General features: G+C 49.6%; 1 protein-coding gene across 1 annotated transcript in view; it reads right to left on the bottom strand.

Moving 5' to 3' along the window:
• The window catches only part of LOC138568915 (uncharacterized), a 227,241-nt gene extending 200,925 nt beyond the window's left edge, over positions 1 to 26,316 (bottom strand). The window contains exons 1-2 of the mRNA XM_069646695.1: positions 26,158 to 26,316; positions 21,538 to 21,594 (exon numbers count right to left, since the gene is read on the bottom strand). The gene's annotated coding sequence lies outside the window, so the exon portion shown is untranslated. The remainder of the gene's footprint in view (positions 1 to 21,537; positions 21,595 to 26,157) is intronic.
• Positions 26,317 to 27,362: the final 1,046 nt, after the last annotated feature.

Raw genomic sequence — 27,362 nt, 5'->3', positions numbered from 1 at the left:
ATGAAGCAAACTCTGTAAATGAAACACTAGACAGCCTGGACCTCAAAAATGGAGCAATTGTTAAACAATGTTGTCACCTTAAAAGATTTTGTACAAGGACATATTATGGAAAAAATAAAATACCACTGCCCCACCTGTACCCCTTCCCGATTTCCCAGCCAACCATCCCCACAAATTCCCTGTGAAGAGAGACGTTATGGTGAGACCTCAATCCCTTCATCCCCTCATGCCCAACTTCTACAAACCCTCAAACCCCTCCTGTATATGTGTCCATTTCTACTACCCCTCCCCTAATTGTATCTATGTATGTGCGAAAATAAAGGTTTATACCGCACCTGGCCGGCCTATCCACAATCAAAATGGAGGTGTCCTTAGGGCGCCACTCCTGTCACATGTCTGGTCTGCATCTTGTGACGGACCTTTAATTAATTGTGGGAGCCCACGTCTGTCCGGAGCACATCCACGCGCATGCAAATCTCATCCTGTGTGTCCTGGTAACACTGCCCCTGTCCAGCATGTCCAAGAAAACTTGTGACTTGCTTTCATTAGTTCGAGGCACCCACCAACGTCCTACGGACAGCTGCGCAAATGTGCATCACACTCTGTAAAGTATTGTTTGCATGATTTTGTTAAGAGATCAATTGTGCGATAATACTTGTTTTCATCATACTACAATGTAGTGAGGTTTAGTGATGTAGTAATGTGTAAAGGTGCGTGAGCACCAAAAACAAATAAAACATTTTTTTTAAATAAAAATGACTATTGTGATGCAGTTTGGAACCTTAGGAGAGGTTCTAAACTGTCTTTCATTCAAGATCAGCTCAGGTGTGGTCACAGCGTTTCATAACTCCAGAGAAAAACATTGAGAAACCAGAGCAGGATCAACACATCTTGAGAGAATACTTCAGAAAGAGCCAGAGAATCAAATACAGATAAGTGACTCCATGGAAAATGTGAACTGTGACATTTAAAAGCCTTTAGAAATAATACAGCAAAGAAACTGCATGATCAGTATGTAAAATGTTAAGCAGAAGGCTTTTTTTCTTCTGTAATACAGTGTTTAACCCTTTAGGTGCCATGGTTCCCGCCCCCCCCCAGTGCCAAGGCCTTTTTTTGGCGATTTCGGTATGTCGCCATTCAATGCCTTGTAACTTTTTTGTTACATGAGATAACTCGGCCAAATTTGGCTCCTTTTTTTCCCACATGTAGGTGGTCGTACGCCACCCAGGAATCCTAGGTTGCTGTAGGGGGGGTGAGAAAAAATAAACAAAAAATGGGGAACATTTCTTTTTTTTTTAAATGCCAATAAGATGATGTACAACAAAGCCTGTGGTTCTTTCCTTGTAAGAGCGAGGAACGAATGGTTTGCTGTGCTGAATTCCCCAATTTCCGGGCTTTCAGGAACAGGTTGAGTGGAAACGAAAAAAAAATATTTTGACATGGTTATCAACCGTTTTGGGAGAGGTCAGCAATTTTAGCCATTTTTGCCAATTGGACATGTGTGGACGGGATGGAAGAAAAGGGTAGGAAAGCCGAATTGGAGGACAGAAAGGCATACATTTCTGAAAAGTAGACAAAATTCCAAGTTTAGGAAGGGGTGATTTGCACAGGTCAGGGAACGACTAGGTCGGGGAAAATTCCATAGTTTGGGGAAAAAACGGGAAAATTAGCGGAATGTGGTGGACATGGTTTGCTTGGTAAGGCAATGGCTTTTATGAATTTTGAGAAAAACAATGCTCTGCTACATTCCGCCGACTCTTGCAGTTAAGAAATCACACATTTTTTGTAGTGTTTTACAAAACAAGCAATACCACACGCCAAACACTGAGCCATTGTACACAAGAGTTTTATGCTTATGGCCTGAACAGAAGTACTAAGCTTGTGTAAATCAGGAAAACCAATGTTGTGAGGAACGGCAAGCAAACATTTTTTGAAAGAGCACAGGCAGACCTTTTCAAGGGTAGGTGACTTGTGCAGGTTACAAAAGTGTACGGTGCCTTAAGCAGTGACTAAATGTAGGTCACATTTGGGAAATGAAAGGGTTGTGTTACAAAGGGCACCAGCAAATTGGTCAAAACGATATGAAAACCACACAAACACAACAAATGGCATACCTTCCCGCGTTCCCACACGTGTCCCGATGAAAACTGTACCTCACATGTGTGGGTGCACCTTCCTGGGCGCCAAGGGGAAAGCCTAAAACACGGCTAACCCCAAGTCTTTTCCGACAGCTGAATTTCAGGATTTTTTCAGGAGGGCACACCATACAGATATGGGCCTCGGGTGTCCAAGCCACCAAGGAAAACAGGGAACCCCATGCATTTCCGAAAAGAGGACACCCATGGGAATCCGCAGAGGTCTGACTTGCGCAAATCGGCAAAGAATGTATCACCCAGAAACCCCGGCAAAGTCCGAAATGTGGCAAAAAAAACCAAAAAAAAAAACCCACTATTTCCGCACATTTCACTCGACTCACCCACTGAAACACGCCGCCAACAGGAGTAAAGTACGGGACCCGCAAAGGTACTTCGGAGGTAATTACGGTACCGTAATTTACGGTGCCGTAATTACCTCCTTCCCCATTCCCATTGAGCCCTATGGGGCAGAAATGGAAATGGGGAAATGGGGGAATGGGGAAGGGCAAAAGGTGAATGGGGAATTACCGGTCCCTCCAACCCTGGAATTACTGCCAGATTTGGGACGGTTTCAGAGGCAACCATGGAGCTAATTACTCAATGGTTAACTCCAAACCCGGAATGAGGCCCACTGTCATTTCTCCCATCTATCAAATGCCACCTACAATGCTATGTGCTTTGAAAATGTTCATGTACCCATATCAGCCATTGTAATGTCCAAACGGTTACTCTCTTCTTTTCTTCTGTCATTTTTGCAACCTTTTCCCCCACTAACACACCTCCTATGAAATTCCTAAAATGCTCACAGAAAAGAAGCACCGAGTGTATCCTACCAAAGCAAACCAAGCACATACATTGCATGTATGTCAACAGGGTGCATGCCACTTACCTTGCACACTTCACAGAATGCACCATTATTTAAAACCCCCCAAAAAAATTGGATTTACACGTTGGATTTACCTGATACTAATGCCTGTACCATCTGCCTCGTACCTGCCATTATTAGTCTGGGTCCTGTGCCTATGCTGGGGTATATGTACCTTTTCTGTGTCCTACATCTATACTAAAGCCGGTACACCTGCTGGTATCTGCCATTATTGTTCGTGGTCCTGAACCTATGCCGGGGTAGATGTACCTGTTCTGTGTCCTACAGACATTTGCCATTATTGGTCTGGGTCCTGTGTCTATGCTGGGGTAGATGTACCCATTCTGTGTCCTACATCTATACTAAAGCCTGTACACCTGCCTCGTCCCTGCCATTATTGGCCTGGGTCCTGTGCCTATGCTGGGGTAGATGTACCTGTTCTGTGTCCTACATCTATACTAAAGCCTGTACCATCTGCCTCGTACCTGCTGTTATTGGACCGGATCCTGTGCCTATCCCTATGCCAGAACACAAATACCCTTGTTAGGGAGAATTCTCAGAAATGTGCCAATTCCTCTCTACCTAATAGACCCCCAGCTCTTTTCCTAGACTCTAGGACTTTTGTTTTTTACCAGGAGGGAGTGAGGCCCTTTTTTCCCCCACTCTCTCATGTATTTTCCTGTGATTTGAACTCAGTGAAATGAAATTGACTTTACTTACATTTGTAACTTTCTAGACCCAGCACACACTATCTTACCATAGGGTGCTGGAGGGGTTACTTAGTACCCCCTTTGTCTAGTTTCTCAAGTAACATTTGCATGTTACCCTTTTCACAATTAATACTGTGATGTGTTTTTACCGCGGGCTGTATTCGCAGCAGCAGTAATGCACCCAAGGGTGCCATTTTTGTTAAAAAGGCCCCGGTCTTCTTTTTTAGCCATTTCTTTGCGGAACAGTCCTTCTTGAGATTCACTCTGCGCGCCAAACCAGGTTTGGTCCCTTTGTTCATTTTGCCTTTGGCGGGATTCACGAGTGAAGCCTGCATCTGGCTCCAGGGTGACTGGTGGGGGCAGGAAGCGAGGGAGGTGCCCGAAACTCCCTGTGGGTAGTCTCCTAGGAGACCGGAATGCACTCTTAGGTGAATGGCTGGCTGGCTGTCCGGCAAGGACAGCCACCATACTGGGTGACTGACTGCTAGGCTGGAATGAATGGGAGAAACCTGCATAAAAGGCGAGGCTTTTTGGCTGGGCGAAGGAATCCGAAGAAGAACTTGAAGAGGACTCCTGCTTCAACTCCTGGACTGTTGGATTGCCCGGTGAAGCCCTGCTGCTGTGCTGAAACTCCAATTTAGTTTTGACAAGAGAAGCCTGCAAGGACACCTTCTCCCCTTGAGTTGGTGGGAACAATCAACTCCAAAGTAAGCCACCTGGACATCCTCTCAGAGATAGTTGAAATTCCACTGCAGTTGCTGCTGGAATCGAATAGCCAGGGAGAGGAACACCAGATCGTGTGCGTTGCTTTTAAGTTGGCCAAGACCTCCAGGAAGATCCTCCGGACTCCCAGGAAGCAGGACTGACTGAGCCTGAGCCAACTCCTCAGAGTGCTGGACCCCAGATGCAAGGAAGCCCATCTCGACAGCCAAGAGCCTGTGGTGTTGCTATTTGCTTGGACGCAAGAAGCTGAAACCGCGAAGTGCTACTGAAAAAAAGTTGGTCCTTTTCTGTCGCTGATAGTGTCATTGCTGTGCAGGAGTCCACCAGCCATCCTCCCTCTTGTCCCCACGACTGAGGCCCAGGAACACGGGATCTGCACAGGAACAGAAGCCAGCCAAAGCCCCTTTCTTCTAACCAAAGGTACTGTACAGTCTAAGAGAACTTATCTATTGTTAGATTACATTACTTTGTCCTCTGCTGAGACTGGTCTTGGTTGCTTTGTAGAGCTGCTCACAACTTTTTTACTTCACAAGCCTAATCAGCTTGTGGCCCTGCTTTGATTTCTTCTTTTCTACAAAGACTTCTAAAACATTGTGCAAGAGTTACCTGCAAGAAGTGCTCCATTTCACCTAAACATTTGCCCAATTGACTTTGGCCTAGCCTGGCTCCCTGAATGACTCTTCTCCCTCCCCCCACCCCCCGACATTGTGTTTGGTCTTCCTTCAAGGAAGGGGTTAACTAACTTTGCATTTGGGGTTACCAAAAGTACTTACTGGCTTCAGAATATTTGTGTGATCTTTTGTTTTGTTCTAATAACCCTTTTCTTTGACATACTCCTAAGTCTGATTCTAAATTCAAACAGTGGTACATTAATGTCCACAGTGTCCTAGTTACTAAAGTGACCTGAGGGTGTAGGGAGGGGCTGTGTGCCAACCCAAAAGGGTACTTACTGATTTAGAAATATTAAGAGTGTGTATTTTGGAGTGTATTTGTGTGTTACTATTATATTGTCCCCTTCTGAAGAAGGCTTATTCTACCTGACTTTTAAATTAATATCTGTTTAATCAAGAAACCTTGGGCCTCATTACGAGGCCGGCGGAAAAGGGTTAACGGCACCGGTAAGGATGCTGGTGCTGTTAACCCCTTACCGCCGCATTCCAAGGTCCCTTAGCAGGTCCCACTAAGGCCGGCTGGTTTTACCAGTCGCCCTTAGCGGGAGCCGCTAAGGGACCAGGGAGTTAATAATGGGCCCGCTATTTGCGGGCCTGTTATTAGCTCCTTCCCCATTCCCATTGAGCCCTATGGGGGCTCGAATGGGAATGGGGAATGGTTTTCGGAATGGGGACTTACCAGGTCCTCCATGGTTGGAATGACCCGGTAAGTCCCCATTCTGAGAACTCAGACATGGCTGCCTCCAAAGTCGTAATGACCCCCCTTGTGTGTAAGAGTTTATTTGAATACTTGTCACTGAGAATCTCTGTGTAACTCCCCTACAGCTCACATTGACCCTTCTTGAGATAAGCCTGGCTGCTCAACACACTACCAACCTGTGTAGTACAGACTTATACCAAAGGTTGGGTTCCTATTGCCAGGAGGTCAGGGTTGCTGTAGTGCCCCCAAAGGGTACTGCATACAATCTTGCCTAACAACCCTCATTCTGGAATGCTGATGTGGCACTTGAAGAGCCAACAATTCCAGCATGGATGAGGATGGTCAGGGGACTTCCAGGGAGAGGGTTTTGATTTGATATGTCAAGGGGCCTCATTATGACCGTGGCGGTCCGGAAATAACGGTGGCGGTAAACCCGCCGCCACCGTTGTTTCCGGACCGCCTGATCCCGACCCCTGCAGGCGGGAGGTGATGTTCCCGCCAGGCCTGACCTGGCGGGTTTAACACCGCCCGCCTGCAGGCGGACGAGGAAACACCGGCAGCATTACAAGATGCTGCCGGTGTTTCCATGATCCCGATTCCCATAGGACTCAATGGGAATGGGGATTTACACCATTCCACCTCCGTGATTCCCGGAAAACCGGGGTTGTGATGCCCCGGTAATTCCGGGAATCACGGAGGCGGAATGGTAATACGAGTCCGGCGTTAACCAGGCGGTTTTACCGCCTCGGTTAACGCCGGACTCGTAATGAGGCCCAAGGTCTCGTTTGTGACAAGGGTGCGGGGGAACAGAGTTTCTTGGGGCCAGCATATCAAGCTATGGACTGTGATGATGAGGGGGCGGGGGGGACCAGAGAGTCTTGGGGCCAGCATATCAAGCAATGGGTTGTGATGGGGAGAAGGGGAGGGGGGACCAGAGAGTCTTGGGGCCAGCATATCAAGCAATGGGTTGTGATGGGGAGAAGGGGAGGGGGGACCAGAGAGTCTTGGGGCCAGCATATCAAGCAATGGGTTGTGATGGGGAGAAAGGGGGAGGGGAGACAGATCCCTGTGGCCAAGCTATGGTGATTATGTTGAGAAGGGAGAGAGGGCCCAACAAAACTTTTGGGGCCAACATATCAAGGTACCATTAGTGATAGGGACAAGGGGGTTGGGGGGAGAACATAAAATTCTTGGGACCAGCATATCAAGCTATGGCATGTGACAGGGGAACGGGCAGGGGAAGTGGGGGGGTTTGGGGTGTGTAGATTCTTGGATCGCTACTTTTCTTTTGTTTAGGTGGAAAGACACATTTGTAATTTGACTGCATGTGGTCGCTAACGTAACGTGAAAACATGACTTTCTAATCACTGTTTATTGATAAACTTGCTCCAAAATGCGCCCGTTTGCTCCCCGCCAAACTTTCTGCGGGGGGTTGGGCTTGCTTGTTATGCTTCTTTGCTCAGTGCATTTCCAAGGCGATGGGGGAGGGCGAGAGTGCGCAGGTCAGGCGACAGAAGCACAGAGAGGCAGACATACATCACAGCAGCTATTTACCTTTTGCAGTCTGTGCACCGGGCCTTTTGCTGAACACGAAGACGCGCCAATAAAGTGCTCAGGTCTGGAGAAAGCAAACATCACATGATTAATAATGGGGTTACCAGTGGGTTACCCTTATCCTTTTGCGCCCCCGGTATGTGCACCCACACATGTGAGGTACCGTTTTCATCGGGACACGTGTGGGGATGCGGGAAGGTAGGCCATGTGTTGTTGGCGGTGTGTTTCGGTGAGTGGCCAGAGCGAAATGTCTGAGAATTGTCTTAATTTTCAGCCAATTTCAGAGACATTTCCCTGTGTCCACTCACCGAAACACATCGCCACCAACAGAGGTCATACCTTCTCGCGTTCCCACAGGTGTCCTGACTAAAACGGTACCTCACATGTGTGGGTTCACCAATCTAGCCGCAAAGGGAAAAGGCTAACCCACTGGTAACCACACAAGGGTTTGGGGAGATAACCTACAGATTTGGGCCTAGGGTGTCCAAGCCACCAAAGAAAACTGGGAACCCCATGCATTTCTGAAAAGAAGGCACCAGTGGGAATCCACAGAGGTCAACTTGCGCGAAGCGGACCAGAATGTTTTACACCAAACCCCCGACAAAGTGAAAAATGTGTTTTTTCTTGGCACATTCCAGACTTTGCTGGGGCTTCTGGGTAATAAATTCTGGGCCGATTTGCAAATCGTACCTCTGCGGATTCCCACGGTTGTCCTCTTTTCGGAAATGCATGGGGTTCCCCGTTTTCTTTGGTGGCTTGGACACCCGAGGTCCATATCTGTATGATGTGCCCGTCTGCAGAGAGTGTGAAATTCAGGTGTGAAAACAGACTTGGGGTTACTTGTGTTTTAGGCTTTCCCCTTGGAGCCCAGGTAGGTGCACCCACACATGTTAGGTACCGTTTTCATCGGGACACCTGTGGGAACGCGGGAAGGTATAACATTTGTTGTGTTTGTGTGGTTTTCATAAAGTTTTGACCCATTTGCTGGTGCCCTTTGTCACACAACTCTTTCATTTCTCAAATGTGACCTACATTTAGTCGCTGCTTTAGGCACCATACACTTTTGTAACCTGCACAAGTCACCTACCCTTGAAAAGGTCTGCCTGTGCTCTTTCAAAAAATGTATGTGCGTCTGTTCAGGCCATGAGCATGAAACTCCTGTGTACCATGGCTCAGTGTTTGGCTTGTGGTATTGCTTGTTTTGTAAAACACTACAAAAAAGGTGTGCTTTCCTTACTGCAAGAGTCGGGGGAATGTAGCCGAGCATTGATTTTCTCAAAATTCATAGAAGCCGTTGCCGTACCAAGCCAACCATGCTCAACACATACCTTTTTTTCGGTCATTTTCCCGCTTTTCCCCCAATCTATGGCATTTTCCACTACCTAGTTGTTACCCGACCTACACAAATCACCCCTTTCTGAACTTAGAATGTTGTCTACTTTTCAGAAGTATATGCCTTTCTGTCCTCCGATTCGGCTTTCTTACCCTTTTCTTCCATTCCGTCCATACATGTCCAATTGGCAAAAATTGCCAAAATTGCCTACCTCTCATAAAACGGTTGATAACCACATCAAAATAATGTTTTTTTGTTTCCACTCAACCTGTTCTTGAAAGCCAAGAAATTGAATTGGGGAATTCAGCACAGCAAACCATTTGTTCCTAGCTCTTCCAAGGAAAAAACTACAGGCTTCTTTGTACATCATTTTATTCGCATTTTGTGAAAAAACACAAAATGTTTGCCTTTTTGGTTATTTTCTCTCACCCCCCTACAGCAACCTAGGATTCCCGAGTGGCGTTACGACCGCCTACAGGTGGGGAAAAAAAGGAGCCAAATTTAGCCGAGATATCTCATATAACAAAAACGTTACAAGCCATTGAATGTCCACATACCGAAATCACCAAAAAAGGCCCTGGCACTGGGGGGAAATACCCATGGCACTTAAAGGGTTAATAATAATAATAATTTAGCATTTATATAGCGCTATGAACTCTCAGGCATCTGAGTGCTGCTTATTAGCACCCACGATTTCTAGCCTCATACTTCTGAATCGAAATATAATAGAAACAATGGGACACCTTTCTATTGATGCATAAACAATGGGGCATCATCACGTGATACATGAAACAATTGTGCCCTTAGCTCACTAACATTACATGAGAAAATGTGACCGTAACTCACTGACTATACATGAAACAATGGGGCATTAACCCTCTGCTCCGACAACCTTTAAAATAAGACATCACAGAACCTATGGTAACACTTAACGTGCGACTTATAACCAAACAACATCATTTACTGGATGTAGTAGGTCACTTGTCTCCCACAACTCCTTCTAAAGCACAATCCCAACTAAGGAAGACTTCTGTAACGTTATGCAAACCCCGACTTGACTCAGTTTAGAAGAATAGAAATGTCTCTTTTCTTTAGAGCAAATGATTTATCTTAAAGATGGCCTTCTGGCTCCACCTTCTCCCAACGTTCCGAGTTCTTAGAGTCTTCCCCTCCAAGTCTTCCCTTAGTGACAGTCTTTTTTATGTTTTTTGATTTAGTAAGAACCTTGGTAGTTGGCCTTTGGAGACTAATTATATCATCTATAATGCTAAAGCCAACTGCTCCCTACGGGACCGAGGTGGGGGGGCCACTCTTTTATAGCCCAATTCAATGAAGCGAAAACCATTTCTTGTGTTGTTTGTTTGGATTATGGACGGGTACTCCTGCATACCTGCTGCTCCTGGAAGCCGGCCGGGCTATATTTATGAAAGCACTGATGCTATGGGTAAGATTGTGGCGCACTAGGGAATGTGATCGTCACCTTACACATGGGATCACAGGGATCTACTAGCATCAGAGGTCGCTAGTCGCAGCCCAAGGCTGCAATTTATAAAGCAGGTTTGTCTTCAATGGGATTTGGGAATACATTTATTAGACCTTTTGAGAAAAGAGCAGTTGCTATCTCAAAACTTAAAGCTGCTTTCATACAATAAAAATATTTAATGTGGTGTAGCATTGAACTTGAAAACAGGCACCCTGATAGGCGGCAGTTGAATACTGGGGTGCCATCTGTTGGGACAGGGACCCTGATAGGTGTTAGGGAGAATTCTCTCATAAGGCTAATTTCCCAAACCTAGTGAGTCCCCCAGCAGCGTTGCTGGATTTTTGGGGTTTGTTTTTTTCTCCTGCTAAGAGTGAGACTCTTTTCCTCCCACTCTTAGGCATGATTTGAGGTGTACTTTTGACTTGGTATGTGTTCATGGGCTATGGGGTAGCCTCTTTTACTCCATAGGGCATCATCTGTTTTATATGTGTGTTACACAGCACCCTCAGTGCAGTAACACAGGGGTGTCATAGTAACCCCCAAACATAGACTCCATACCCTGGGACTGACTACTGTCTCCCAGGGCATGTAAAGTCACCATTGACTTTACTAGTCTTAAATTGTGAACAGAACCAGTACAAACCATCATATTGTGGAAGTACTAGTAGGGGTAATTTGATTGCCCCTGGGTCTGTTTTCAAGAGAGCACTGTGCAGTCCCCCCTTGTCGAGTTTCTGGCTGGTGGCAGTGGTTACCACGCAAAATATTCCTTTGGAATATTCTCTATCGGATTTTCCCATTCATTTAAAACGCACCACCATTTGGTGCAATGTTAAAGATACCGCCAAGTTATTTATTTAATATTAAATCTACGGTTGGGTCTTTTTGACAGAACTCGGTTCCAAAATGGCGTTTGTGTCCACCTCTGTACCTCTGACCAAGGTCGAGCCCTTTGTTCCACTATTTTGGCGGCCTTCTCCACAGAAGCCCTCCAAATGGTGCCACTCTGTCTGGGTTCCATAGGAGGTGTGGAGGGGGAATAGGCACCCTGGACTGCGTTGCCTTAGCAACCCAAGTCGCACTCTACTCTGATTGGCCCAGTGGTGAGCTGCCCGGCTCACCACTTAGCATGTGTGATTGACAGCTAGGCTGATGAATGGGGGGTTTTCTGCATAAAATATGATATGATATGATATGATATGATAAGGCATTTGTAACGTGCCTATACACAAGTGTTTCAAGGCGCGACGAGGCGGGGGGGAACAAGGGGAGACAGACAACGATCTTACTAGGCCAGGTGTCATTCAGATCGCGCAAGTGCAAGGGTAGAGGGGAAGGGAAAAGTGCATGGGGGAAAGGGAGAGGGGAAAGTGCAGTACAGGGTTATTAGCATACAGCATACAGGATAAATAACAAGGGCCAGCTGGTGGCAAGTGTGAGGTAAGTGGAGACAAGTGCTGGGAAGGGGGGCTGTATGGATACAGACACAGTCCCGTAGTGCAGGGGTTGCCGTGGAGGCAGTGCAGGAGAGAGTGGCTGGGCCGAGAACGGTGAATGGCCCTTTTGCAGATTCAGTGCAGTTTCAGTAATATTAGCAGGGGAGAGGGGGAGAGAAAGCGGAGGCAATGAGGAAGGTTTTGAGGTGCTTCCGGAACCGGAGGTGGTTCTCCTCAAGTTTCAGGGAGGTAGGAAGGCTGTTCCAGAGGGAGGCCCCTGCAGTGGAAAGAGATCTTCCCCCAACTCGTTGTTTGGAGAAGCGGCTGACCCTGAGGGAGTTGGAGACGGATGAGCGAAGAGCTCGAGAAGGAAGATATTTAGGAAGAGAGAGTTGAAGGTATTTTGGCCCAAGGCCCCAGACGGCCTTGTGGACAATGCAGAGGGTTTTGAACTTGATCCTCGCAGTCACTGGGAGCCAGTGTAGTGATTTCAGTCCTGGAGAGATACGGTTCCTGGGCTTGAGGCCAAGGACAAGTCTTGCAGTCCTGTTCTGGATGAGTTGCAAAGGGCGGAGAGTAGAGGCAGGCAGATTAAGATAGAGGCTGTTACAGTAGTCCAGCTTAGAGAGAACCATGGCTCTAGAGACAGTGAGCTTCTGGGGGAAGGAGAGGAAAGGAAGGATACCTCTGAGGAGGTGTAGCTGGTAGTGTGACTTCTTAGATACGTCGGATATGTGAGGAGAGAAGGAGAGTGTTGGGTCAAAGATGACCCCAAGGTTTTTTGCCCTGCAGGTAGGAGCAGGAAGAGGGCCAAGGAAGGCCGGCCAGAGAGCTGCAGGGAAGGAGGGAGCAGGTGTGCCGATGAGTAGAATCTCAGTCTTACTGGCATTAAGGCAGAGGTCGTTGGCAGCACACCATTCCTGGATAGCAGACAGACAGTCAGAGATGAGAGAAGGAGAAGAGGAGGCCGAGGGTAGCCTGAAAATGAGTTGGGTATCATCCGCATAGCACTGAAAGTAGGGGCAGAGAGCGGCGATGTGGTGGGCGAGAAGTGCCAGATACTGGTTGAACAGCCAGGGAGAGAGGTTAGATCCCTGGGGGACACCACAGGTAGAGAAGAAGATGTCAGAGAGGAAAGACCCCAGTTGGACCTGGGAGGGTCGATTTGAGAGGAAAGAGGTCAGCCACGCCAGAGCCTGACCAGTGATACCGAGGTTATCACGGAGGCGGTTGAGCAGGATGGTATGGTTGACAGTATCAAAGGCAGAAGAGAGATCAAGCAAAATGAGAACACATGGAATGTTAGAGTCAAGGTTCGAGAGCAGGTCCTCACGGATGTTCAGGAGAGCCGTTTCCGTGCTTCTGGCAGCTCTGAAGCCAGACTGATGGTCATGAAGACTACCAACACATTCAGCATGGAGATTAAGCTGGGAGTTGGCCAGTTTTTTCCAGGAGCTTGCCCAGGAAGGGAGTGATAGAGATTGGGCGATAGTTAGCTGGGCAGGAAGGGTCGGAAGAGGGTTTCTTAAGAAGGGGGTGCACAAGGGAGTGCTTGAGAGGGGATGGGAAGACTCCAGAGGCGAAGGAGTGATTGCAGAAGTCAGCAAGGGCAGGAGCCAAGGAGTCAATGTGGTCCTTGATAGTTTTGGAGGAACAGGGGTGGACCTGTTTTGACGAGACTTTCATAGATCGGACTTGTCTTGAAACCTCGTCAGCAGAAAAAAGGGGAAAGGAAGAGAAGGAGAGAGGAGGGGTGGCTGCAGAAGATCCAGAGGAAGGGCAGGGAATAGAGGGGGGGAGGTTATAGGAGGAGAGTGAGGACAGGATTTCCTGAGTTTTTGAAATGAAGTGAGAGGCCAGTGCCGTGCAGAGGGCCTGGGAGGGGACAGGAGAGGTAGAGACTGCAGCAGGGTTGGCCAGCTCCTTGCAGATTTTAAAAAGTTCGGCCGAATTGTTAGATGCTGCAGAGATTCGGGCTTGGATAAGGGCTCTCTTCTTGGTGAGAACGGAGAGCCGGTATTGCCTTTGGAGCAGGCGACAGGCCAGTTTGTCAGAGGATGAACATGAAGCACGCCATTTCCTCTCTGCCACCCTGCACTTGCGTTTAAGGGTGACGAGATCCGAGTCATACCAGGAGTTACATTTGGCTTTGGGCTTCAGGCGGATTCTCATGACAGGGGCAAGGATATCAAGAGTATCAGATATAGCAGAGTGGAGAGTGGAGAGGGCTGTGTCAGGGTGGGAGTCAGCCGAAGGGGGAGGAGGGGGCAAGAAGGTGGCAGCGAAAGCCTCAACTGACACGCGCTTCATGGGTCGGATGACCGAGAAGGAAGGTGGCAGTGATGGGGGTGGCTTTGCCAGTGGGGTAGGGAGGGTGAGGTGGGAGGAGAGGAGAAAGTGATCACTCCAGGAGAGAGGAGTGGAGAGAGGGACAGAGAGGGGAAGGTCAGAGGAGATCAGGGCATCAAGAGTGTGCCCTGCAGAATGAGTCGGCCCAGACGGGAGAATAGAGAGTAAGAGAGAGTTGCAGAGGTTGCGAAAGAGTCCAGAGGGGGGACAGGAGGCATCCATCAGGCAGAGCCGGTGACTGCAGGCCCCCAGACAAAGGTATTTGAGCCCTCCGTGGGCCGTGTGTTGTTTTTCTGCCCATTCTTGGTGCCATTGTTTTTCCCCTCGTGTGTTCAGCAGGGCCTTTGAGACTCGAACTTCAGATGTCGCCACAGGACCTACGAATCCAAAGAGGGAAGAAGCTGAGCCATCTACAACGACGACACCACCGGTGGAGCCATGCTGTACTCAATTCACCACTTTCCCAACGACGAGAGAAGATCTTCAGCTGGAGAGTCTTCTTCCTTTGAGCTGGTAGGATCAACCAGTTCGCCCTTTTTCGCCTTCCAAAGATGTCTCTTGGTCGAGTCGCCCGTGCCAAGCACCCCGGCGGCCGGATAGCCAAGCTTCACCACTTTGACTGCGAATAAAAGTAACGCACCTTTTAAATCGGGAACTGCTGCGGCTGGTTTCATCCCTGGGCAGTGCAACGACTCCAGGTTTCCTTCTCGACTAGATCCTCTCTTCCCCTGGTCAGAACAACGAACTGCAACCACTGCCAGGAACAACTGCCACCGCTGGAGCTTCCTCTCTCTTTAAGGTACTGTGTTCTGCCTGGCCTCCCTTTCAACGGATTGATAAAGGTGACCCTTAAATCCTTGGCTTCCAACTGGGTTGGCTCCATACCTTCTAACTATACCTTTTGAATCACCCCAACTTCTTTCAAAAACTCTGCAAAGACTTTTAGTGCATTTCTAACCGTGTGATCCTGGGCACATTTCGGTTTACTCCCTTTAAAGTGGGCCTGGCCTATGAACTTTGGCTCTACAGTAATTACTGCCTTGATTCCCTTGCTTTGAGCTTCTAAAAGTGTTGGGAACTGTTTTAATACTATGCTCTGCCTTTTCTCCCCCTTTTAACTTAACTATTGGAGTGCCATCTAGGTTACACGCTCACATCTGTCTTAACAAATAGTGGTGCTTTAACACTGACTTGTCTGATAGTTACATGGGGAGGTGTATATACTTTACCTGACTGTGTTTTACTTGATTTTACTAAAGAGTGCTAGTGTATTGTCTATAGTGTGTTTTAAATAAATAACTATACTTTTGATACAAAGCTCTGGTCAGTGTTTGTTTGCTCTACTGTACTTTAGGCCTATTGTGTATACTCTATATACTGCCTTGCTCTTCTTGAGAGAGGTCTGACTGCTCAGCCACAGCTACCAGGTAAATCTGGGTGGTGCAGACTGCTACCAATTGGGTTTACTGCTTACTCCTGTAGTCTTAATCTTCTTGCAGTGTTCCCTAAGGGAACTGCACAGGATTCTGCCTAACCATAGGTGGCAGTTGAATACTGGGGTGCCATCTTTTGGGACAGGCACCCTGATAGGCGGCAGTTGAATACTGGGGTGCCATCTGTTGGGACAGGCACCCTGATAGGTGGCAGATGAATGCTAGGGTGCCATCTGTTGGGACAGGCACCCTGATAGGTGTCAGTTGAATACTGGGGTGCCATCTGTTGGGACAGGCACCCTGATAGGCATCAGTTGAATACTGGGGTGCCATCTGTTGGGACAGGCACCCTGATAGGTGGCACTTTGAATACTGGGGTGCCATCTGTTGGGACAGGCACCCTGATAGGCGGCAGTTGAATACTGGGGTGCCATCTGTTGCGGACAGGCCCCCTGAATAGGTGGCACTTTGAATACTGGGGTGCCATCTGTTGTGACAGGCACCCTGATAGGTGGCAGAGTAGTGGCACCAATGATAACATGTAATGACAGATGATTTGCAGCAGGAATAGTAGGATTTATATTTATTCAGAACATTTTAGGGTTCAAGGGTGTAAGGTAAACAACGCAGAGTGGGTGACAAACAGTTTAAGGGGCTATTTTAATCATCAGGGCTGCTCTTATATGTTCTACCATTTTATTTCTTTACAAACTAAATAGGAGAGTCTTGGGAGGATAGCTTAGGGGCAACGTGCTCGTCTTGGAAGCAAGAGGACACAGAGCAACACATGTTCGATCCCCGGGTCCGTGCTTCCTCTGGGTATTAAGCGTGTTATAAATAACCTATCACATCATATGAAACGACTAAAGTAGTGCATTAAAGCTCCCCATTTCCATCTACAAATGATGAAGGCAGGAGTTTGACACCAAGTTTGCAGTTTTATACCAGACGCATGTTTGACCATTCACAGGTAATCACGTGATGAGCTCATTACATGTGGACAAACACACATATATAACAAACAGCACTATTGAGGAAACAAGGACTGAACTGAGATTTAAAGAAAAAGCACCCGTTTCTGCCACAGTGAGAGTGGCAGAGTCCATGCTACACTACATTTAAACATTGACTTTAAAACAAGATAACCCCCAAAACACATCCCCCCTTTCTCTTTACGATTAACAGAAAGACCAAGCTTGCGTCAGAGAGCGATAGTGTATGGGAGACTCCCTCCAACTTTCCACTATCGTCCCATTTGACTTCATAATTGTTTATACAAATGTAACATCGCCACGTACTGAAGATACTTGGGGTACCACTTTTAATGGCCTGCATAAATAAATAACACTGGGTAGATTTCAGAAGGGGCACACACTATTTTATTGATGGTTATGTTACTTACATACCTCTTCTTTTTTTGGATTCTGATAATTGCACTGTAGCTTTAATCTCAGAAAGCCCCTGAACCCTCTGTGCTGAGACCAAGAACTCACTAAATGTTACCCCGAGAACTGCTTTCATCACATCTCTAGTATCGAGTGGGGATGTAGCAACATGGGTTTGAAACCCGGTCCTACGTTTATAGGCTGGACTCCAGCATCAAGCACAATATACAAAGAAAGTGTATTTCATTTTTAATATGTACTACCAACATTTAAGAAAGCTCTCTCACATACCGATTTCAACCACAATTAAATCCATTACTTCCAACTAGCACCCAGGCATACATGCCAACACTCCCGATTTAGGCTGGAGACTTCCGACTTTTCTATTAGAAATATTGCTTTTTTTCACGTTCTCCTGCCCAAGATAATTCCAGTGTCAATACATTCCTATGGGGAAAACTACGTCTCCCGATTTTCTCTCTCAAAACTCCCTCCTAGGTGCGTCAGAATGTTAGCACGTATGCACTCAGGGACCCTCTGCTTAGAGGAGACAAGGTGGCATTTAACCCCAGATGCATGTTTTGGCAAACATTTCCAAGTGTCATTCTGCCAACACAGACTAACAACAGCTCCTTCTCTCCGTTTTCATCCGGTGTCTAAAGGGAAGCGATCTTCAAGCCAAGATGTAATTTCTGGAGCCTTCCCTGCAGGCACCGTCCAGCTCTGTGAGCAGATACCAATGAAAGCCTTGCTTGCTAGTCAAATGCGGCCTGTGGTTCCCTGAGAGTGAACCTATGCGCGAGTCTTGGGCAGTAGTGCTAAGTACACCCATGAGACTCGCTCGCTAGTCCAATGCAGCCGGTGGTGCCCTGAGAGAGACCTTAGGCTCAAATGCTTCGGCAGCATTGCCATGTTCACCTATTGAGACTCGCTCGCTAGTCCAATGCAGCCAGTGGTGCCCTGAGAGAGACCTTAGGCTCCAGGCTTAGGCAGTATTGCCATGTTCACCTATTGAGACTCGCTCGCTAGTCCAATGCAGCTGGTGGTGCCCTGAGAGAGACCTTAGGCTCAAGGCTTTGGCAGTATTGCCATGTTCACCTATTGAGACTCACTCGCTAGTCCAATCCAGCCGGTGGTGCCCTGAGAGTGATCTTAGGCTTCGGCAGTATTACCGAGTTCACTCGAGACTCGCTCGCTAGTCCAATCCAGCCGGTGGTGCCCTGAGAGAGACCTTAGGCTCCAGGCTTAGGCAGTATTGCCATGTTCACCTATTGAGACCCACTCGCTAGTCCAATCCAGCCGGTGGTGCCCTGAGAGTGATCTTAGGCTTCGGCAGTATTACCGAGTTCACTCACTGAGACTCGCTCGCTAGTCCAATCCAGCCGGTGGTGCCCTGAGAGAGACCTTAGGCTCCAGGCTTGGGCAGTATTGCCATGTTCACCTATTGAGACTCGCTTGCTAGTCCAATCCAGCCGGTGGTGCCATGAGAGAGACATTAGGCTCCAGGCTTGGGCAGTGTTGCCATGACTCACTTGCTAGTCCAATGCAGCCGGTGGAGCCCTGAGAGGCCTTAGGCTCCATGCTTGGGCAGTGTTGCCATGTTCACCTATTGAGGCTCCGAAGAAGAGTACTTTGAATTGATCGGGAGAACACGATGCAGTACCCGTGGGCGACGGTGTTGGGCACCCACTGGTCTGTTAGCCCTTCCCATGCATGAAGGAATGATGGTAGACGTCCCCCGATCGGGGAGGCATGGGAGGGGACCCGGATCCGAGGGTCATTTCTGACCTGAGGCCGGGGCGCCTCTGGGGGTGGAATTACAACCCCTGGCCTTTTCACAGTGTTGTCCTCTAGATGGATAAGGGGTGGTGGTGTTGGATCCCTATCCTGAGGACCAGTTCTTTCTTGAACCATACCGGTTGTGACGAGAGCGTGATTGCCCACGATAAAAACGACTTCAGCCACCCCATCTCTGTTGGAAAGGCCTTTCAGTCATTTGGTTCAAGGTCTTGAGAGTCTTGTATTCCTTCTTTGCTGTCTCAAGCGCCTTGTCAATGGCTTTGCCGAACAAGTTGGCCTCCTCTACCGGCTTGTTGATTAAGGATGCCTGGGGTTCTGGCTTAAACCTGGAATTTCTCAACCAGGCGTGCCGTTTTAGTAGGGTACCCTGGGCTAAAGTCCTGCCCGCTGTTCCAGCAGCATCCAAAGTATTCATTAGAATATTGTGGTTCACCTGCTTGCCTTCAGAGACAATTGAAAGCAGGCGAACCCTCCGCAAGTTCTCTTTTCCCCCCAATGCGTACAACTTTTTGGATTCTTCATCAGGCGGTGCCTCATTTGTGGACAGGGGGGGGGAACCCGCCCTCTTCCTCGTTGTTGTAACCACCAGGGAATCTGGAGTGGCATGCCCCCTAATGTAGAGGGGTTCAGTAGGAGAAGGGCGAAACAGCTTCTCTATTCTGGGATTAACAGCCCTGGTCTGAGCGGGGGTTAACAAGGAAGGAGCTAGGCATCTTTTAATAGGATTTAAAAATGGGATAGCATGACTGGCAGGAGACTTCTCCTTTAGTATGTCTTCAACAAAGTACGAATCTGGCACAGCCTCCTGTGTGGCGATTTGGAAGTGTTCAACCGCCTTCTTTAAGATAGCGTTAAACGCCATCTGATCATCCACAGGTGATGCCCGACATACTGGTGTGGAGGGAGGGGCGTCCATACATAAGGCGTCAGGGTCCGGGTAGGGGACGCCCAAGGTTGATCTCCAACTGGCTGGTTGTCTTCCCAACCCTCTGTGGGATCAGCAGGATCATCTGTAGTGTCCCCAAAAGGACGTTCATCTTGGACATATGGGTCCATAGGAACTTCCTCATCAGTAAGGCCATAAACGTCCACTTCTCATAAACTCAAACTTCTCCAGTCTGTTCATAAACCCCTCAAACGATTCTCTGGTCCATGATGAGGAACCAGAGGGGTGTAGGGGAGGAAAGGCTCTTCCTAATGTTCCTCCTCCCTAGAACGTTGAGATTTCTCCACTAATGTCTTAGGTAAAGACACAGGACTCTCAGATTATTCCTTTCTCTGTTAATGGAATGGAATAATGGAATGCACCAACAAGAAAAATAACGTCTGCTTCCAACAATATTACTGCAGTGCTGCTTTACATAGAAACGAAGAAGGAACTGCAAAGTACCGAGAGCAGAACATCACTACTCCGTGGTAAGTACACTCAATTTGCCCTGCTTTGATTTCTTCGTTTCCACAAGGACGTCTAAAACATTGTGCAAGAGTAACCTGCAAGAAGTGCACCAGCTCACCTAAACTTTTTCCCAATTGACTTTGGCCTAGCCTGGCTCCCTGAATGGCTCTCCTTTCCTCTGACATTGTGTTTGGTCTTCCTTCAAGGAAGGGGTTAAATAACTTTGCATTTGGGGTTACCAAAATTACTTACTGGCTTCAGAATATTTGTGTAATCTCGTGTTTTGTTCTAATAATCCTTTTCTTTTACATACTCCTAAATCTGATTCTAAATTCAAACAGTGGTATATTAATGTCCACAGTGTCCTAGTTACTAAAATCACCTGAGGGTGTAGGGAGGGCCTGTGTGCCATCCCAAAAGGGTACTTACTGATTTAGAAATATTAAGGAGTGTGTATTTGTGTGTTATTATATTGTACCCTTCTGAAGAAGGCATACTCTAACTGACTGTTAAAATACATTAATAATTGTTTAATCAACAAACCTTGTGTGTAAGAGTTTATTTGAATACTTGTCACTGTGAATCTCTGTGTAACTCTTCTATAGCTCACATTGACCCTTCTTGAGATAAGCCTGACTGCTCAACACGCTACCAACCTGTGTAGTACAGACTTATACCAAAGGTTGGGTTCCTATTACCAGGAGGTCAGGGTTGCTGTAGTGCCCCCAAAGGGTACTGCATACAATCTTGCCTAACAACCCTCATTCTGGAATGCAGATGTGGCACTTGAAGAGCCAACAGTTCCAGCATGGACGAGGATAGTCAGGGGACTTCCAGGGAGAGGGTTTTGATTTGATACGTCAAGGTATAATTTGTGACAAGGGTGCGGGGGAACAGTGTTTCTTGGGGCCAGCATATCAAGCTATGGGTTGTGATGGGGAGAAGGGGCGGGGGGGACCAGATAGTCTTGGGGCCAGCATATCAAGTTATGGGTTGTGATGGGGAGAGGGGGTGGGGGGACAGATCCCTGTCGCCAAACCATGGGTGATTATGTTGAGAAGGGAGAGAGGTCCAAACACTTTTGGGGCCAACATATCAAGGTACCATTAGTGATGGGGACAAGGGGGTGGGGGGGAGAACATAGATTCTTGGGTCAGCATATCAAGCTATGGCATTTGACAGGGGAGCAGGGGGTGTAGATTCTTGGACCGCTACTTTTCTTTTGTTTAGGTGGAAAGACATTTGTAATGTGTGTGCACAGGACCCCTAAAATAAGTTGAACATGTTGAAAACATGACTTTCTAATCACTGTTTACTGATAAATGTGCTCTAAAATGCACCCTTGTACCCGCATCCAAGCTCTCTGCGGGGGGCTGGGTTTGTTACGCTTCTTTGCTCGGTGCGACATGGGGCCACTTATTTTCCAGGGCCACTTTTGGCTCCTAGGCCACCCACAGCGCACAATGGAGGGAGGAGTGACTGTACAGAAAGGAGAGGGAGGGCGCGAGTGTGCACCCAGGAGACAGAAGCAGGGAGACATAGACATATCACAGCAGGTATTTACCTTTTGCAGTCTGTGCCTTTTGCTGAACACGAGGACACGCCAATAAAGTGCTCAGTTCTAGAGAAAGCAAACATCATCCTATGATTAATTCATCTATAATAAGAATGATCTAAATTACAGACTCCAAGTATTAACATGACATCCAGAGGCAATGGGCCTCATTACAACTGTTGCGGTAAGGCAACAACGACGCCGTTGTTGCCATACCGCAACAGAACGAGTTTGCTCGCGGGTGCTGCTCTGCACACCTGACCAGTCTAGGCGTGCAGAGCGGCACCCGCGAGCAGCCCAGGAAGGAAGCAATGGTACAGTTATGAACGGTACCGCTGCTACCATCCTCCCCATTCCCAGTGAGACATATGGGGGCTCAGAAGGGAATGTGGATGTACCGGCTCCGGGTGCCGCGAAAGGAAAATTGCAGGGCCCTCCAAGGTCAGAATGGCCCGGTAAATTCCCCTTCCGTGGGACCTGGACCTGAGTTTGGTCCAATGTATAATGGAAATGTCCAAACACCACCACCCCCACCATCATATCATGCCCCCACCATCATATCATGCCCCCACCATCATAACCCGCCCCCACCATCATATCCCGCCCCCACCATCATATCCCGCCCCCACCATCATAACCCACCCCCACCATCATAACCCGCCCCACCATCATATCCCGCCCCCACCATCATATCCCGCCCCCACCATCATATCCCGCCCCCACCATCATAACCCACCCCCACCATCATAACCCACCCCCACCATCATATCCCGCCCCCACCATCATAACCCACCCGCCCCCACCATCATAACACACCCCACCATCATATCCCGCCCCCACCATCATAACCCACCCACCCCATCATCATAACCCACCCACCCCCACCATCATAACCCACCCACCCCCACCATCATCATAACACACCCCACCATCATATCCCGCCCCCACCATCATAACCCACCCACCCCCACCATCATATCCCGCCGCCACCATCATAACCCGCCCCCACCATCATATCCCGCCCCCACCATCATAAACCACCCACCCCCACCATCATAACACACCCCACCATCATATCCAGCCCCCACCATCATAACCCACCCGCCCCCACCATCATATCCCTCCCCCACCATCATATCCCGCCCCCACCATCATAACCCACCCACCGCCACCATCATAACACACCCCACCATCATACCCCACCCGCCCCCACCATCATACCCCACCCGCCCCCACCATCATACCCCACCCCCACCATCATATCCCGCCCCCACCATCATAACACACCACCACCATCATAACCCACCCACCCCCACCATCATAACCCACCCCCACCATCATAACCCACCCCACCATCATAACCCACCCCCAACATCATAACCCACCCACCCCCACCATCATAACCCACCCACCCCATCATCATAACCCACCCACCCCATCATCATAACCCACCCCCACCATCATAACCCGCCCCCACAATCATAACCCACCCCCACCATCATACCCCACCCGCCCCCACCATCATAACCCACCCCCACCATCATATCCCGCCCCCACCATCATAAACCACCCACCCCCACCATCATAACACACCCCCACCATCATAACCCACCCACCCCCACCAACATAACACACCCCCACCATCATATCCCGCCCCCACCATCATAACCCACCCGCCCCCACCATCATAACCCACCCCCACCATCATAACCCACCCACCGCCACCATCATAACACACCCCACCATCATACCCCACCCGCCCCCACCATCATACCCCACCCGCCCCCACCATCATAACCCACCCACCCCCACCATCATAACCCACCCCACCATCATATCCCGCCCCCACCATCATAAACCACCCACCCCCACCATCATAAACCACCCCCACCATCATACCCCACCCGCCCCCACCATCATACCCCACCCGCCCCCACCATCATAACCCACCCACCCCCACCATCATAACCCACCCCCACCATCATATCCCGCCCCCACCATCATAAACCACCCACCCCCACCATCATAACACACCCCCACCATCATAACCCACCCACCCCCACCAACATAACCCACCCACCCCCACCATCATAACCCACCCCACCATCATATCCCGCCCCAACATCATAACCCACCCACCCCCACCATCATAACCCACCCACCCCATCATCATAACCCACCCAACCCATCATTATAACCCACCCCCACCATCATAACCCACCCCCACCATCATAACCCACCCACCCCCACCATCATCATAACCCACCCACCCCCACCATCATAACCCACCCACCCCCACCATCATAACCCACCCACCCTCACACTCATAACACACCCCCACCATCATAACCCACCCACCCCCACCATCATAACCCACCCACCCCACCATCATAACCCGCCCTCACCATCATCACCCACCCACCCCCACCATCATAACCCACCCACGCCCACCATCATAACCCACCCACCCCCACCATCATAACCCACCCCCACCATCATAACCCGCCCTCACCATCATCACCCACCCCCACCATCATAACCCACCCACCCCCACCATCATAATCCACCCCCACCATCATAACCCACCCACCCCACCATCATAACCCACCCACCCCCACCATCATAACCCACCCACCCCCACCATCATAACCCACCCCCACCATCATAACCCACCCACCCCCACCATCATAACCCGCCCTCACCATCATCACCCACCCACCCCCACCATCATAACCCACCCACGCCCACCATCATAACCCACCCACCCCCACCATCATAATCCACCCCCACCATCATAACCCACCCACCCCCACCATCATAACCCACCCACCCTCACCATCATAACCCACCCACCCCCACCATCATAATCCACCCACCCCCACCATCATAATCCACCCACCCCCACCATCATAACCCACCCACCCCACCATCATAACCCACCCACCCCCACCATCATAATCCACCTCCACCATCATAACCCACCCACCCTCACCATCATCATAACACACCCCACCATCATAACCCACCCACCCCCACCATCATAATCCACCCCCACCATCATAACCCACCCAGCCCCACCATCATAACCCACCCACCGCCACCATCATAACCCGCCCACCCCCACCATCATAACTCACCCACCCCCACCATTATAATCCACCCACCCCCACCATCATAATCCACCCACCCCCACCATCATAACCCACCCACCCCCACCATCATAACCCACCCACCCCCACCATCATAACCCACCCCCACCATCATAATCCACCCACCCCCACCATCATAACCCACCCCCACCATCATAATCCACCCACCCCCACCATCATAATCCACCCACCCCCACCATCATAACCCACCCACCCCCATCATAACCCGCCCCCACCATCATAACCCACCCCCACCATCATACCCCACCCGCCCCCACCATCATAACCCACCCACCCTCACCATCATAACCCACCCACCCCCACCATCATAACCCACCCACCCTCACCATCATAACCCACCCACCCCCACCATCATAATCCACCCACCCCCACCATCATAACCCGCCCACCCCCACCCTCATAACCCCCCCACTCCCACCATCATAATCCCCCACCCCCACCATCATAACCCACCCACCCCACCATCATAACCCACCCACCCCCACCATCATAACCCACCCACCCCCACCATCATAACCCGCCCACCCCCACCCTCATAACCCCCCCACTCCCACCATCATAATCCCCCACCCCACCATCATAACCCACCCACCCCCACCATCATAACCCACCCACCCCCACCATCATAACCCACCCACCCCCACCATCATAACCCACCCACCCCCACCATCATAATCCACCCACCCCCACCATCATAACCCACCCACCCCCACCATCATAATCCCCCACCCCCACCATCATAACCCACCCACCCCACCATCATAACCCACCCACCCCCACCATCATAACCCACCCACCCCCACCATCATAACCCACCCACCCCACCATCATAATCCCCCACCCCCACCATCATAACCCACCCACCCCCACCATCATAACCCACCCACACCCACCATCATAACCCACCCCCCACCATCATAACCCACCCACCCCCACCATCATAACCCACCCACCCCCACCCTCATAACCCACCCACCCCCCCCATCATAACCCACCCACCCCCACCATCATAACCCACCCACCCCCACCATCATAACCCACCCACCCCCACCATCATAATCCACCCACCCCCACCATCATAACCCACCCACCCCCACCATCATAATCCCCCACCCCCACCATCATAACCCACCCACCCCACCATCATAACCCACCCACCCCCACCATCATAACCCACCCACCCCCACCATCATAACCCACCCACCCCACCATCATAATCCCCCACCCCCACCATCATAACCCACCCACCCCCACCATCATAACCCACCCACACCCACCATCATAACCCACCCCCCACCATCATAACCCACCCACCCCCACCATCATAACCCACCCACCCCACCATCATAACCCACCCACCCCCCCCATCATAACCCGCCCCCAATCACAGGAGAAAGGGTTAATGAAGGAAAAGCTGAAGGAAGACATTTCTCGGCTAGAAAAGGGTGAAATGACTCACCTGCAACTTTTACAGCATTAAGAGCCGGGGGGGAGGGGAGAGGTCACAGAGACCCGGCCCCGCAGATACAGCGCTTAGAAGCCGCGGAACTACTGAGGGTTCTCCGACCCGGTAACAAAGGCTGGATGCAGATGCGGCGAACAGACATGCGCAGTGGAGGCGGCGAACAGACATGCGCAGTGTTAGAGTTAAACAGACATGCGCAGTGGAGGCGGCGAACAGACATGCGCACTGGAGGCGGCGAACGGACATGCGCAGTGGAGGCGGAGAACAGACATGCGCAGTAGAGAGGGAAAACAGACATGCGTTCTGCAGAGACACACCACTAACGCATGCGTAGATAATGAAAGACGCCTGCTCGCACTCGGAAAAAGATCAAGGAGGCATGCGCAGAAGAGATAAAGGAAAGAGCCCGAGGATTAACACTCCCGAGGAGGACTCGCACACGCTCATCACAGCATGCTCAGTGCAGAGACACCGCTCATCACAGCATGCTCAGTGCAGAGACACCGCTCACCCGAGCATGCTCAGTGCAGAGACACCGCTCACCCGAGCATGCTCAGTGCAGAGGCACCGCTCACCAAAACACACGCGGAAAGGGATCACGGAACAATGACAATATTTTTGACTTCATTTTCCTGTAAGGATTTTGACGGATCTGATAGAATTTTCATTTTCTGTTTATTTTTCAGCTTTGGGAATCTTGTGATCTACTTTTCAAGGTCCCCATGACACATTTGACAACATTCTGGGCACCTGGAGGGAGATTTCACTACAGAAATCAGAAGACATTAATGTTCCCATAGGATTGCATTGGGGTTAGAATTCTGTTTAGGGAGGAGAACTAAAAAAAATAGCAACATTTTTAATTGAAAAATCGTGTCTCCTGCCTGTTGGGTCCGCAACAGCGGATGAAATAACACGTGCAAATAGACAGCGGAGACGAAATAAGACACAGGAGCCAGCGTGGAGGCTTATCTTCTTTATTCTCTAACTGCAAAATGAAACTGGCGGGAACCCCGCCTCTCCATATATACGGTGGGCTGCACCCACATCAGTAATGGAAAGGGGATGAGAGAATTACTTGTCCTAGGTGGACATGGAAAGGGGACATTACATCTCCCCCTTACTTAACAAACAAACTTGGGAATCTATCCGATTTCTTCAATCCATCTCAACGGTCTGCGAATTCCCCTTCTAGATGG

The sequence above is a fragment of the Ambystoma mexicanum genome, chromosome 2q (assembly GCF_040938575.1).
Source record: "Ambystoma mexicanum isolate Mex_15411 chromosome 2q, UKY_AmexF1_1, whole genome shotgun sequence".
NCBI classification, from domain to species: domain Eukaryota; kingdom Metazoa; phylum Chordata; class Amphibia; order Caudata; family Ambystomatidae; genus Ambystoma; species Ambystoma mexicanum.
The sequence above is the reverse complement of the archived record's forward strand: the minus strand, read 5'-3'. Positions and strand labels throughout refer to the sequence as shown.